This window comes from Pezoporus flaviventris, unplaced genomic scaffold (assembly GCF_033815535.1).
Source record: "Pezoporus flaviventris isolate CSIRO_AGI_PZ_B2104156 unplaced genomic scaffold, CSIRO_AGI_Pfla_v1 ptg000003l, whole genome shotgun sequence".
Classification (NCBI taxonomy): Eukaryota; Metazoa; Chordata; class Aves; order Psittaciformes; family Psittacidae; genus Pezoporus; species Pezoporus flaviventris.
In genome coordinates, this window is record NW_026892551.1 from 1,709,379 (window position 1) to 1,725,105 (window position 15,727).

Below are 15,727 nucleotides of genomic sequence, written 5' to 3' on the forward strand. Positions count from 1 at the left end.
CCCCGCTACAGGGGCTGCGCTGGACTCCGGGCTGTGCCACCGGGAGCAACGCCCGTTCTCCGGGCAGCTGCGCTTTTCCCGGAGCCACCATGACCTGTAGCTGCCCCGTGGCTGGCGGGAGCCGAGGCCGGGGGCAGCACAAGCAGGGCAGCGTGCTGCTGCTGCGTGAGCCTGAAGTGCCGGCACCCGTGGGATGCTCTTTGTGGCAAAACTGAATGCAGAAGGGGTGGGAAAGGGTGTAAGTGACGTGTGCGAAAAAAAAAAAATGTAATTGCTAGGTTTTCCCGTGGCCCTGTGTCATCGTTGCTTTCGTCACAGTTCTCTGGGCTCGGAGCAGATAGAAAATGATAGTTGGAGATCAGCATACTTTTCCATGACACATGCTAATTTTACAAAGACTTAATTTAATTCTGTGTTTTAAAAGGTGAAAATGCCTTATATTTTACACAACAGTGTTTGTCTCATAGATCGACATTTCCACAGTTCCTTACGTTACTATAAATTGAGAAATCGCTTTTGTCTTCCAAATAAAAAGACTGAGAAAAACATAGTCTGCCACTTCCAGTGTACTTTGAAGTTTTGTTTGTTTGCTGTTGTAGCATTCTAATGATTTCTGCAGGTAACAGAATATTTGGTTTTATTAATTATTCTAGCTAAATTAAATGTATAGCAGAAAAAAATATGCCTGTTCTCAGTTTGTCTTGTTTTGTAGTTGTTTAGAATGGGACACTAGTCATTCCTAAGCTCATAACTACATTTCATTAAAGCTGCAACATTATCTTTTTAGTACCTTTGCTGTGTTTGAGGCTTCAGAATGTAATAAACCAGAGTTTGAGGTTGTTTGGGGTATTTTTCTTAGCATTTATAAGTGAGGTCAAATGGCATGGAAGTTGAGTCTGAGTTTTTTTCATCCACACCTGTTAGTTGTTTATTTTTCTTAGCTTAAATATTTACTGCTGTACACAAAAAATTGTTTTACAATACTATATTTGATAAAGGACCATTTCAACTGAAAACTACAGCTGCTTTGTAAAGTTACAGTAATACAAAATGTAGTTGTCTTTTTGTTATATAGTAGTAATACTAAAGTTGTTCTTGCAGCTGAGGCTCCTTTCCTGCTCCTTCATTTACTCCACACCCCCCCAACCCCCCCATTCTTTATTTTTTTTTTATCTTCTGTTTGTTTGATTTGTGGTTTTGGTTTTTTAGGGGTTTTGGTGTTGTGTTTTGTTGTTTTTTTTTTTTTTATCCTATAACTTTTGGTGACAAGGCAAAAAAAAAAAGTAATGATTAAGATACAAAATATGAGCATATTTTTGTTCTTACTGCGTTGGATGAACTCCAGGCCTTACAAAAGTTGGTGGCAATAGTACTGCTGATTTAACAGGTAAGATTTCAATCTTTGTCTTATATCCAAAAATTCCAAACTGCTTTCACACAGCTGGGCACATAACTTGTCTCCTCAGAATCTGGTGTAAATGAAGCGATAGGGAAAATGATGTTACAGTATACCAAACTGTTCACTGGCTGAAAACAGCCAGCATAGCATAAGCAAGAAAGAATACAAGACTGTTTTTTTCAGGGACTTTACTCATTTGCAACAGAAGAGATACACTGAATTCAGGGCGTAGGTATCTGTTCCTCTCACAACACCTAGAAGAAACATGCCATGGGTGAAGAAAATGAGATAAATTTTTTCACTGATTCAAATGGTTATGTCCAGAGAATCCAGTCTGGCTCCCACTGAAAACAGTGGAATGGTATTCATAAAGCCCCTGGACACGTGTGCCGTCCACAAGCGCATATGTCGCTGTATTTTGTGTTTCATAGCTCTAGTGGATGCTCTTACTGCTGACTTTCTTTGAATGTAGCTTTGGAGTAAAATCCCCTAAGCGAGAATGGATTTTGTAAGAGGAAAACTGACAACTATGAATTCTGTCAAAGGGGAAAACTGTTAAACAGTAAATACTCTTCAATATCTTGCAGAAAATAGTCAAAAATGAAGGCCCTTAAGATCACTTTCCTTTAACATGTACCAACTCATGTGTTTGTCCTCTATGGAGTGCTGCCCATCTTATTTTTCTTTACTACAGTACCTGAGCACATCACATTTATCATGATATTTACCTTCGCAACACAGAGATGTGCAATTGCTTTTGCCACGTAACAGATTAAGAATCTGACATAACAGAAGTTAGTGCTTTCAAACCCAAGGCTGGCGCCTTAACTAAGGCCAGTTTTCTCTGTTTTAATCAATAGAAAGAATATGGAATAAATCTATGTTCTTTATACATCACTCATGATTGCAGGTAATGTGTATGTTATGCAATGCATGCTACAAAGAAATCTTTGGAAACAGCTAATTTAGAAAATTGTCCCTAAAAGAAAAAAAAAAGTAATATCTGAAGTAAAACTAAAGCTTTTATAAGTTTGTTAAACAAATACCATTATCTAACAAGATGTACAGTAGTGATGCCAGCTCCTTGTCCATTTGCAGTTCCTAAATTAAAGACTGAAGATTATTTTAAAAAGTTTACGACATTCTTTTTGGTGATTTTAATCATTTGTTTCTAAAAAAACATAACTGAGCTGTGATGGATCGACAGAAGGTGCTCTAGTTTGGTATTGTGCTCACAACTTTAAAAATTAGCCTTTTTTAAAATTCATGTTATTTCAAAGCTTTACGAACTGTTTATCTGTAGCAGAGGTGACAGATTTAGTTGTCGGTGAGAAAGAAGAAAATGGGATGAAAAATCCCTCAAATACCTTATTATAATTATTTATCACTGCTAATATATGAACCAATTAAAATTAAAAAAATTAACTTGTCTAAAGTAAAACATTTTGGTATTCACTGATTTTTCAGAGGTAATTCTTACTGTTCCACTTACAGTCTTGAGAACACTAAATAAAATTGACAAAACAGCAAATGAAAATGGTGTAAAGAGGCTGCTCTGTTTTTAGGATTAAAATATACCTGGCAATCACAGTTTTTTTTCTTAAATCAAGTCTTTAATTCCTGCAATTTTGTCATACTCTAATACACATGAATCATAATTTCAAATACTTTTATTTAGAAGAGGGCATGTACTCTGCAGGGAGGTGGGTTATAACAAGATACAGGAGTCCTCAGTCACAGGCAGTTAAACATCCATATCTGATTTTTATTCTTGGGAGTTTAGTACTATTATCATGCAACCATTAATTTTATTTCCCAGTGTTTATGGTGTTATCCTAGAGAGAGAGCAGTGTTTGCACAGACTCTATTTCTTTGACTTGTAAAAATGTTTCCCTTTATATGTTAGTTTCATTTGAGGTATAGAAGTCTAATTTGTGGGTATATATCTGCAGTACGATGAAGTTAACAGCAGCATGGAAAGAAGGAGAATGTTAAATTTGCAGCACTAAGGTAAGGTTTCCCTTACCTCTGTCCTCCTCTGAGGTTTGAGATTTGCACGCTTAAGAGGCTGGCATGGTTGGATACAGGCAGGACTCTTGCCCCCCCCCCCCCCCTTTCTCAAACTGGCCCAAAGTGTCTGCTTCTGTGATTTTTTTTATGGAGCTAGGTTTTGCTGTGAGGTGTGCTTTAAGTTTCTTGAGAATGCTAACAGGAAACTGGAAGTACTCTTTGTTAGGACATTGGGTTAGTCTGGAGTAATTTGGAGAGATGTGTGATCCACACTCAGCTATAGGAAGCAAATGTTGCTAGGAGAAGGGTTGAAGATAAGCTGCTTCACCTTCAACTATTCTGTCCCCTGTCTCACAATTTTACTTTCTTGGCTGCTAAAACTCTCACTGCTTACTGTTTCATGCCATTCGCTGCCTTTCCTTTTCTCAGTTTCTAAGTATCTTCCCAGTCCTCACTTAAATATGCAGTCTAGAGGGAAGTGGCGTAAAAAGCACTAAACAGCTGGAAAACAGGAGAAACCATAGGATTTACTTCTAAGTAAACTAAATATAAAAGCATGTGGTAGAAAAGAAAAAAAATCACAGGTTTAAAATGGTATTTAAAAGGAAGGACTTCGGAAAGGTAGAAAAAAATGCTAAGGAAGAGGCTGTGAAAAAAAGGACAAAATCTTGAGAGCAATAAGGGGTAGGGTCTCTCCAGGATGAAGTTGTGCTCTGTCACTTTTTACAAATGTCCAATAAGTCCATCCATGCTATACCCTTTCTAGGTACTGTAGGTGTAATACCTTCTGTTCTTCTCTTTGCATCCATGCAAAAGGCATGTACGTTTTTTCCCTGCTTTGTGAGCATTCAAAATGACTAAGAGCATGGTTTCAGGCCATGCAGTGCTTCAGTGAGGCTGAACAAGCCAGGAAAAATAAAGCAAAATTGCTGTTGTGCATTTCCCAAAATTACCTTTCCACACTCCATTTAAGTTTTTCCACTGTTGTATAGGAATCAATCCTGGTGCATTAACACATATAATTATGTGATATAACTTTGCAGATGTATAAGGACAGTTACCGAAATACATGCAGTTATGAAGACATGGTTATCTTTTAGGGATTCCTCTACATGGGTTAGTTAATCCAAATGCTGAAACAGCTCCCCCTCTCCCGAATTAATCAGAAAAGGAAGATGAACATTAAAGGAGTGGAAAAGGATGAAAATGATAGATGAAAGTACTGGAACAACACATGTACTGTAGGAATTTGGAAATACAATGATTAATAGAGTAAGTGAGAGAGAGAATTAGTATGGAAGAGGAAATTATTGTGTAATAAAGAGAAAATTGAGTGGTGAAGCAAAAATGGGATTTTAGACTTTATATGTTCACATGAAAGCAATAGCTGAATACTGATGCACAATGTTACAATAAGACCTGTAGGTATTATTACAGATACTCTTCAGAATAATATCTATAAACTCTTGGTATTTCTGTTTAAGAATTTTACACCTCTGTCTATACCCTGAACCTGCAGGACTAATGTTAACTTATATTCCAGGTCATCTGAGATCACTGCTCTATTGGTAGTCTTTGACGCTGAAATTAGTCAATGAGTAAAGCGCCACCATAGCACCAGGACCAAAATAATGCTTTGCTAATGTTTTTTGAAGCATTTGTCAATTTTGTTGACCAAACGTAACCCTACTGTCCAACCAGAGCGTGAATATTTGGACTGCACAGTGAACTGAGATGACTTGGGAAACATCTCTTCATGGACAATGTGCAGTAATAAATGTTATACTTCCACTTAATGTCCGCATGTCTGCAGGCAGTGATTGTTACACATCTAAGCCTTTGATAACCCTTCTTTGGAGTGCATGTGCAGCTGGGTAGACCCAAAATACCTCAGTCCATGGGACAATTAAGCCATCCAGCCTTTGTGAGCTGTATGCTCTCTGTACAGTCAGCCTTACCCTTATTTTGCACTCTTGCAAATGCTTGGTCTTTCCTGTTTTCTCCAATGCCATCCTCAGCTCCTACAAAGCCTTCTGAGGTGAGGAACTGTGAGAAAGATACAGATTAAAAGAATATATGTACGCAACTGTATTTTCTTCTCATTTAAATTTATTTTAAGACATTGGTCAAGGTAGGAACAAACTTCAGGTATTTATTTCCTCCCCTTTACATTTAGCTCAATCATTTTTATCTATCACAGTAAATACAGTAATTTCATTCCTTTCAGCATCACCTGGGTTAGCTGTGTGCAAGCTGTTAGTGAGAAAAGTCACTCAGTCACTCAGTAAATTCAAGTGGATGGCTGTTCATATGTATATATTGAAGACCACTGTGACTGTACCCTGGCACTGTTCTTAAAATAACTATACTAAAATACACTTACATGTGGATGCATGTATACACCAATAAAAATGAGTAGTGATGCCATAAGCATTCAGCTTGCCCTAGTCTACTGTAGAATATTTGGCGAAGATTTTGGATTTATCAGTAGCTTTGTGTCAGTGAGACTAATGTTTCTTGCTGGCATCAGTGTGTTCGTTGATGAATATTGTTTGTCAGGTCAGCAACTTGTGAGAATTTATGACTTGCAAGCTGGGTTGAATACACTGCTTTTAGAAGAGAAGAATGATAGGACCTTTCATAAGAGAAAGTTATAACAATGTGTTATAACAATCTTAATTGGCAAGTTAAATATTGAAGCCAATAATAATGAATTGTCAGCATTATACATAGGTGCAAGTAAAAAGAAAGATTGAGCAGCTTTGAAAATTAATGAACTGCTGCAGTTTCAGTTAGTTATTTTTACAATGAAAACAAAATCTGACAATTGTATTAAGTTCAATAAGTAGACTATGATCACTCAGAATTATTTAAATGAAAAAACATACAGATGTTAGTGAAGAAATCTGTCATATTTTTGTTATAGAATGGCACACTAAAAATTAAAAGTATGCTAAATAATTTGGCTGATGTGCCACATAATTTGAAATATTTTAACATAACATAATTTATGGAACAAATACACGACAAATGCAGAGGTAAAAATAAAATTTTTATGAAGAGAAGGAAATAAAAATATCTCCTCCTTCTCTAAGAAATTATTGTAGTGATTAAGACACATAACAGTTATGACTGTTAGATATACCTTAAAAAAAATGTTTTGTCTAATTACACATTAATTAAGCTTAGTCATGTTCCTTTTGGAGTAATGGTAAAGCTATTTTTGACCTCAGCTGTACTATTTCCCTACATAAGCAAATAGTATTATATTCTATATTTTCATCTCTGATCAAATGCTAAATGTCAAAAAATATCCTTGCCTTATTTAAAAAAAAAAACAAAAAACAAAAAACCCCAACCAAAAAAATCAAAATGAGCAAATCTTGCTCTACCTTGTAAGATGAAAATGTTTCAATTAAAACATTTCCAAGAAAAGTCTAAGATAGATACTTTCTCTGTTTATCCTCAAAATATTTTCTCATTTTATTTTATGCTATTATCTTCTCTCCTTCCATCTGCATCACACTTTCTAGGTTTTTCCCTCAAAAAAAGACTTTTCAGCCCTATAATTATCCCAAGCGTAATGAACATGGCAATACTGTTTCTGATACACAAACTAAGCTTGCTAACAGCTGCTTTGGGTATTGCAGCATTGTGCTGCATTGTAGTACCCTGTGGACAGACTTGCAAAGCACATTATTTGTTTTGTTTTTTTGGAAGTGCTGAGCACCAGTAAGTTGCAAGATGCTAAATGCCCTTCTCCTGGTTGTTCACACTCGGGTGTAAATACACTCATTGCCTCCCTGCGTGCCCAAAGAATAAATCAGAAATCCAAGCAGAAGATTTTGAACATGGCATCGTACTTTGTTATTACAAAGTGTGGAAATGTACTTAAAATATTTATCATACATCTGCATTTGCACACTGATATGATCACTGTATCTTACTGTGTCTTTCAGTTTCAGAGACTGAAAATGATGTTTTGAAGTAATGTCAAAATGAAAAACACACAAGTTAATTTTCACAATGCACATATGCATATGCTAATGATAAATCATAGAATAGTTTGGGTTGGAAGGGACCTCCAAAGGTCATCTGGTCCAGCCCCCAAAAATGATACTGAGGACAAGAAGTCTGCAGTGATAATTTTGCTTAAAAAGGTGAATATTTCTTTAGGGATTGTCTCATTTTTCTCTGATGAATTCAGCACAGAAAATTATTCATACCTTTTATTTTTACAAAATTATTTCAGCTTTGGTCAGTTCCACCAGTCAACTTCATCCAATAAGTTTATTTGGTGAGCAGAAAAGTGATATTAACAGCTTAAAAGTAATCTGAATTTAAACTGTGGCATTTTGTATAGGATGCCCTGGATATATTTGGGTTTTGAAATGTAATTATGCCATTGCAGCAGCTTCAAGAAGTTTATGTTTTATCACAACAAGGAAGATTTTTTTAGGACCTCTGAACTGAGAAATCCTGGTTCAGTATCTTGTGAATAAGAATCATAAGCAGTATAAATAATTAGTAATATGTAAAAATTATAGATTTTTTTCAATTTGTAATCTGAAATATTTTAAGATACTGCTTTACTAAAAGAAAAAGTTGCACTATGCTATCTTTTTCCACAGCCCACTATTTAAGCAAGATATTTAGTATAACACGGACTCTTCTCAATAGCTTTTTCTGGCCAGTAACCATGAGACAGATTTATCAATATCATAAATTCAGTAGACTTTTGAAACCTTATGGTAGCTAGCAACTTGATCTAACAAATGCAAGACTGAAGACAAAAATGAACTTGTTGCAGAATAGAAAAGGATGCAGGCCAACTGATATTGACAATATAAAGTGAATTACACCCCAAGCCCTTATGCCCTGTCAAACTGAGGAATCAACTTTCAAAGACAGTGGAAACGAATAAGGATGTTGTAGATGTAATCACAGTAAGAAAGAGAGCTAGAGAAAAGAGTGGGAGTGATGATATTTTACTATACTTTCAAAAGATACAAAGATGTCCAGGTAGTTCATCTTTAATATCTTTGTCTTTATTCTGATTTAGAAGATTGTGGTTAATGTGAGATGTGAGTTCTCCCATTTCTTTCCATATGCTTCTAAACCAAAAATAGTTTCCCCTCTTCATATGGATTTCTGCAAATAAGGAGTGAGAAAACTGTAAATTAACTTCTCATTATTACAGAACAAGTGCATACTTCCAATATGCTGATTTGGGGGGAGAGGAGAAATGAGGAGACAGCTCTTCGGAAAACCCTGTTGAAATCTGTCTTCTAGAAATTTCCCAATTAATTGCAGATTATTATTTTTTTTTCAGCAAAATTTAATTATTTATCTTTATACATATGAAAGCAAAACCAAAACCCAACAAAAAAAACCAAACTCCAAAAAATCAGCCCAGGTTGCCCTCAGCAGAAGGTTGATAAAATAAATTGGATTTCCAGTGAGTTTCATTAAACTTGTAAATGCTTGATTCTGGTTAGTATGTGATAAAACAATGAGATAGGATGATCCCATCAAAAATCCTATGCTATGGCTTAACACAACTAAAATAGCACAGGTGACTAGATAGGCAGGAAACCAAAATGAGAATGTCAAGCCAGAACTAAGCTATGGAGTCTGTTGCAGAGATCCACAACAGAAAACTAAACGGTTTTCTGGGTGTCTGCTGTTATCCAGACCTATGGATCCCAATAAATGATCTTTGGGAATGGCAGATTCTACCTTTTTTCTCTGTTTTGATGATTTCTTCAGCACCACTCGTACTTTAATGTGCAGGAAATACAACATCTGTTACAAGATGTAGCAACATCTTGTTGTTATTGGAGCTTGTCAGCTGTTGGAGTCAAATAGGCTGGGCTAGATGCACCACATGATCCAGAATGACAGCATTTATAGGTCTGTAACACAAATACATACAATTGAAATAAACAGCAAACATAGAGTTTTATATACACTAGGACATTAATCTCTACTGTTCTTCACTGAATAAAAGATGATACATGATTGGAATTTTTTAAAATGGCCATGCGGTAGCTTTATGGAAACCAATTCCCAAAGTATAGTCTATCCAAAAACTTTATGTATGCATGTATATGTTTAGATTTGTTATATATGGATATGAGTGTATATGTTTAAGATTTAAAGACACCAGGCTTCATATTGTGATAGTGTTTGCTTTAATATCATTATAGTCTAGAAAGTACTAATGGTGCATTTTTTCCTTTCACACATATAAATCAATATAAATTTCTGTAAATGAAGTTAATATTCAAGTACTTAAACATATTTTTATCTTGTTAGTTCAAATGTTTTGACCTTTACAAACAAGCGTATTTTTCTGACATTCTGGCTTAATACTCTGTTTCCATGTTCTTTTGTAACAAATCTTCAATAGAACAAAGAAATGCTACATTCATTGCAAGCATGAAGGTTAAAAACAAGTTCCTGACTTTAAAAGTCAGTAAACAGACTTATCTATTATGGTCCTTTTATTTTTGTCATCTTTCCGTATATCAACAAAATGCATCTACTGTCTCAACACCTTTAGCCCTTTTTATTGGTGCTGCTACCTTTCCTGGGATCTTTATCTTGTTTGCTTTGAAATCCTTGAATTTTTTTACTCTGAACAAATTTTTACTTTCAAGATTTTCAAATATATATATATAAATTATATATAAATATATGTTTAAATTTCCCACACATAAGATTTGCTATCCCTGTTCCTGCATCCTCTTTTACAAAACAATTGTGTGTTTACCTGCTTCCTTGAAATGTATGGAAGTTGCTGTATGAGCTTACTTATGGCTTTTCTCTGAATTCGCTGTGTTCTCAGTTTGTGGTTTTGAGAATTGGATGTTCTCCAACTATAAATTGCTGCTACATAGAGCTGAATTTGAGATTTTCATTCTGTGTTTTCACTTTTCAACATTTTGGAATTTCTGTACAATTTTAGCTTTTGACTGATGTAGCATCTTTGTAAGTTTGTGTCTTTTATTTGTAACTGATGTCTTATCTCTTATAAATGATGATTTAATTGTTATATAGATATGCATATCTAGTTTGATAATTGATAAAAACTTATAAACCGTGAAAATGGAAAAATAAGGGAAGGCTGCTGCTTATGATGCTGGAGACTGCCATCGAGGACAGAGCTTCCCAGACATGCTGGACAGCCTGCTTGAATACTCTGTCCTTATATATACCCAGCATTGTATACCATCAGATACTGGACATATAAATCCTTACAATGTTAACCTATGCAGCAAAATTATTATATTAATATATGTACCCTGACTGGCGACCAGATCTTGTTTCTGTGCAAGGATATTCAATAAAAATGAAAGGCAAATAGCAAGATTCACATCTTCAGATAGGAAAAGCTGAGAAACTGAAGGCATAATTTAGATGATACCCAAATTCTGTTATAATATGAAAATGTGTGCAGTTCTCTAAATTGCTGTTCAATGACTACAAGAAAGTTTTGAAGCTACCTCCTTTTTTATGGAGAATACATGGCTTATGCATCAATATTAACAATACCTGAGTATCATCAAGCTCACATAGAGAGGAAATTTTGTTTTTATTTCATACATCTAACTTTTTCTATTTCTTTACTTATGGAGGAGCATTTGCTATTAACTGACATTAATCAGAAAGTAATTACCGCTATTGCCATAGAAAACCTAGCAAATGCTTTGCTGTACTCTGAGAATGTGGAATTTATGTATTCAGTTATAAATACAGAAGGTAAAGGCCACATACAAGTGAAATGAGGTAAAAGAATTCACACAAATGACAGAGGATAAATGCTCTCAAAGCATATATATATATCCACATTTAAAAAAAACAGAATAGAAACCTATTTCACTTGTTCCAGATTTTTTTCTCATTTTCAAGCAGTAGCTCAACTAGAAACTGAATAGGTAGATGCATGTTTTGTCCATTTTTATAGACGCTTGATATTGTTTGATTGTGATTTAATGATCATTAATTTTCTTTCTTTGATTTGAAATACAAGTTCAGATATGCAGGCATGAGTCCACATTTACCTTATTTAATACAATGTAATCACTGTTAAAGAACTTGGTAAAAACTGATGTAGAAACATATTCTACTCCATATTTAGCATTGGAGTTGTGGAATGGCACTTACAAAGCATGTATCGTCTTCTCTTGACATTTGTTCAACAGAAACTGAAAATAAAAGAGTTCCAGAGTCATCTCTACTTGTGGATAAATAAGTGGACAGACAAAATAACCATTAAACCTTCAGAGCATTTGGGACCACCCAACCTCATACCTGGGCTTAACATCTCCATGCTATAGCAAGGCTGGGGTTCTGTATTACTCTAAATAAAGACTACTTTCCTGAAGTGTTAGCATGGTTGGTGTTAAGTGGTTTATAAGTATCAATATCATGTATTATGTTAATGTTAGCTTTTGGCATGTTACATTTTAATTTGGTACAAAAGACAATGTGGGGCCTTTTGCGGACCAAACTTCACAGAAAGGAATCTGGATGTTCAGCATGAAAATCCAGTTTTTATCAGCCTAGAACAAGACATAATAAAATAGGTTTCTTGCAAGCAAATAGAGTTCTTGCAAGCACCTTCAGAGATAAAGAAGAAGTCCAAAAATGTGCCTTCATTTTGCTGCTGTATCTGGTCTGAAGTCTGAAACTGCTGAAGTTCAGAGCAAATAGTCACCTGTCTTGGCTACAGCTATTTAAGTCACAGTGTCTCCACAGCTACATGCCAGAGGAATGCTTACATGGGTGAGATTACATTTAACAGAAATCATTGCAAGCATGATTTCTGTAATTTCATATGATTGCTGGTTCCTGCATTTTGCTAATCCTAAATTGTTATGCCACTAGTCAGTGGTGAGAGATCAGACAAAATGAGATACTCATGTTCTTAAGTCTAATAAGAATCTATCTTCAGCTTTCTGGAGGAAGAAAGGACTATCATGTTATTGAACAGTGATGGTATGAGATACCTCCACTTCTGTTGTAAAAATGCCCCTCAGTGTACAAGATAGCTCATTCATAGGGGTGTAGGTTGTTCTGATCAACACCAGGGGAGCCTAGTTTACTATATTCAGTACAATTTCACACAAAATAGCTATGAAGACAGTACATTTTGCCGCCTAAAAATACTTTCTGGATGTGGACCTTGAATACTCAATAAATTCCATGCTGCACATTTTTTATCTGACTGCACAAATTGGAAAATAGTATAGTCTGTGGCTTTTACAGAACAGTTGCTTGGTCTTCACTGGCAAGTGCTTCAGCCACACCACCCAAGTTGCAGAAGGCAAAGTCAGAATGAAGAATTGCCTGTTGTAGAAGATCAGTTTTGAGATCATCTAAGGAACCAGAAGCACAGCACAGGTTGCCAAGAGAAGCTGTGGATGCCCATCCCTGGCAGTGTTCAAGGCCAGGTTGGATGGGGCCTTGAGCAACCTGGTCTAGTGGAAGGTGTCCCTGCCTACAGCAAGGGGGTTGGAACTGCATGAGCTTTAAGGTCCATTCCAACACAAACCATTCTATGATTCCATTATTCTGTTATTCTGTTATTCTATGGTCTCCATGATCTAGTCAGCTAGGCTGCCTTCTTACACAGTAAAGAAGAACAGTGTTTTCTGGAGTGGACATTTTGGATACTACAGCCCATAAAAAATTCCTTTTCCTTTCTTTTAAGTTTGTAAGAAGTCTATCCTTATTAGCTCATATTTATGTATTGCAGATACATAAAACTACATTAGGTGTATTTTCTACATACTGGAAAAATGTTCCGTTCTGTTTTCCACTCAAAATAGTATGTGTTAATATATCCGAGTTGTCAGCCACCAAGATCTAATCTGGAAAAAAAGTAGCTTTCCGCTCTGCAAGCCACAACTACCTTTCATTATACTTTCTTTCCCAAAAAGTTAACCCTGTTTGCACAGATTCACGGTAACTGATATATTATAGATCTTCAAAGTCTTCCCAGACACCTGTTGAACAACACTGTTATGTTTTTGCATATAATATACTATATTTGATCTGAACTCGGACTAAATATGATACAACGTTGAAGTTCCTTAGTGTCTCTATTCCCATTTCACTCAATCTTTCTTCTGGTTTTATGCCTCTAGAGTATGAAACATGATAATTAGTTTGAAACAACAGGACTATTCCTGCTACATCAGTATACTTACTGTCTGCATATGGAAGAATTCTGAAGAGGTTCAAACTGAAGTGAGTAAACTGTACAGCTTTAAAAGTTTTAAGAGTAATATTGAATTGTGTCAAAGTATATCTCCACAGTTTCAGTCTAGGACTACAGAGATAGGATGTTCCTGGATAAATAAGGTAAAGAGGCTCAAGTTATGTTACCAAAAAGCAACAAAGGCAGAAATAATGGTCTTCTAGTGCCCTCCCTTTGTTAGGTTTAGGATCACTTGTAGAGAATACTGATGTGAGCCCATAGCTCCACTTAAAGTAATCAAATATATAACTTTGTATCTTGAATGGTTGTGAAGATGTGATATGACATGACTTGGTAGAAAAAATGGCAGGGGCTTGGAACTCATAATATCTCATAAAACCAAGATGTTTTCTTATTGTTATTACCATGGACAATATTAAAAAAATGTGGCATGTTACTAACCCGCAATCTTGCCATCAGATGAGGGTAGCTGTGGTACCAGCAAGCTTGTCCCTTCACCCCCTATTTCTATTTGTTTCCATTTCCTTCTTTCAGCTATGCTGTTCAAGGTAGAGAGAGAAAAATTTATTTCAAGATTATTTTGAAACTAAAGAGAATAATAGCACTTTAATGGGAAGAACAACAATATTTATATAAATTTTAAGAGTATATATCTGTCCATAGCAAACAAGAAATTTCAAGAAATTTCAAGAAATGTGTAATTAATGCACACATTATCTCAAGCTCCTTGAATAATGAAGCAGCCTCTTCTCAGCATAGCAGTTGCTCTGTCATTATTCTCACTCTAGCCTGTTTCTGGACATTGATGAAATGCATTTTCTTAATAAGAGATCCATGAGTTTTGAAATTATTTGATAAAACAAGCTTCCTTCTGTTGTCATTGTAACCTGAAATCTCTTCCCATTTCTTTCTTTCTTTCCTGTGACTCAGAAGATGTCTGGAATAATTAGCCTTTTCTCCACTGCTTCTTGAAGCAGAACATTGTTTTAAAGTTGCAGATGCAACTAGAATTATAAGCTGCTTTCCTTTGTAGACAGTGATGCATCATCTTTCAAGTGGATGACTCCTGTCTTCTAAGACAGCTGTTTAGGATAGCTTGCATGCAGCACCCTTTAGATGTTCCAATTTCTCTACGGTGTCAAGCCTGGATGACTAGTATAGGCCAGCTACGGATTTAGACTGTACAGTTAGACCATGTAAATAGTATCTCTAACGTCTTGGTACTAAGAGCATGTCATGAAGAAATTCAGTTGTTTGGTTGTATGTAAATGACACTTCTGTAGCCCATAATTCATAACATCCTAAATTTAGGAAGGTGATCTACCCTCCCTAAAGATCATAAGCATCATGATGTGCTCACCATGACCCAATCAAATGAAAGACAGCAAGAATGCTACAGTTCAGATGAGTCAATTAGAAATGCCGTCTTGCTAGAGGGCACCTTTTACCACAATCTGCATTACTCAGAATGCATAGACAGATAATGCAGTCCAAACAAAGAATTTCCCAACTATTCAGTTAAAAATCAAATTTAAAATTGGTGTGCATCTTGTGTCAATTCAGTTATAACATGGATTTCTGCTGAAAGGCATAAGTTTGTCTTAAAGAAATGTTTCAGTGATTTATTCTAGACATAAAGGACAGCATAGAAGAAACCATGAAACTGAAGGTAAAAGAATTTAAAATGAATTGGCTTAGACAGAAGTGTTATGGGAAGGAATGGAAACAAACAAAAACCAAAATAATCTTTTTCATTCTGTTTATGTTAGGGTATTGCTGCTTCCAGCTGGTTACAACATTTTTGGCTTTTGGCCTCATGAAATGTTATAAATGACACTAGCTGAAGGTGAAAGGTCTCAAAGAGAGTCAGTAACCTCCCAGCGTGGTAAGTTTGGAGAAAAGCATATTTCAGGCCTTTTATGTGGTTTGTGATGTGCAAAACAACTATACTTTCATTTTGCTGTAACTCTTAAAATTACTGCTGTTTTGGTTTCTTATTACTCTGTTTGGCTCTTGTAATAGTTTGTGAACACTAAGCCTAAGTGAATATATGTAGAAAACCTTTCAGAATGAGTGGTTCTGTGACTCTA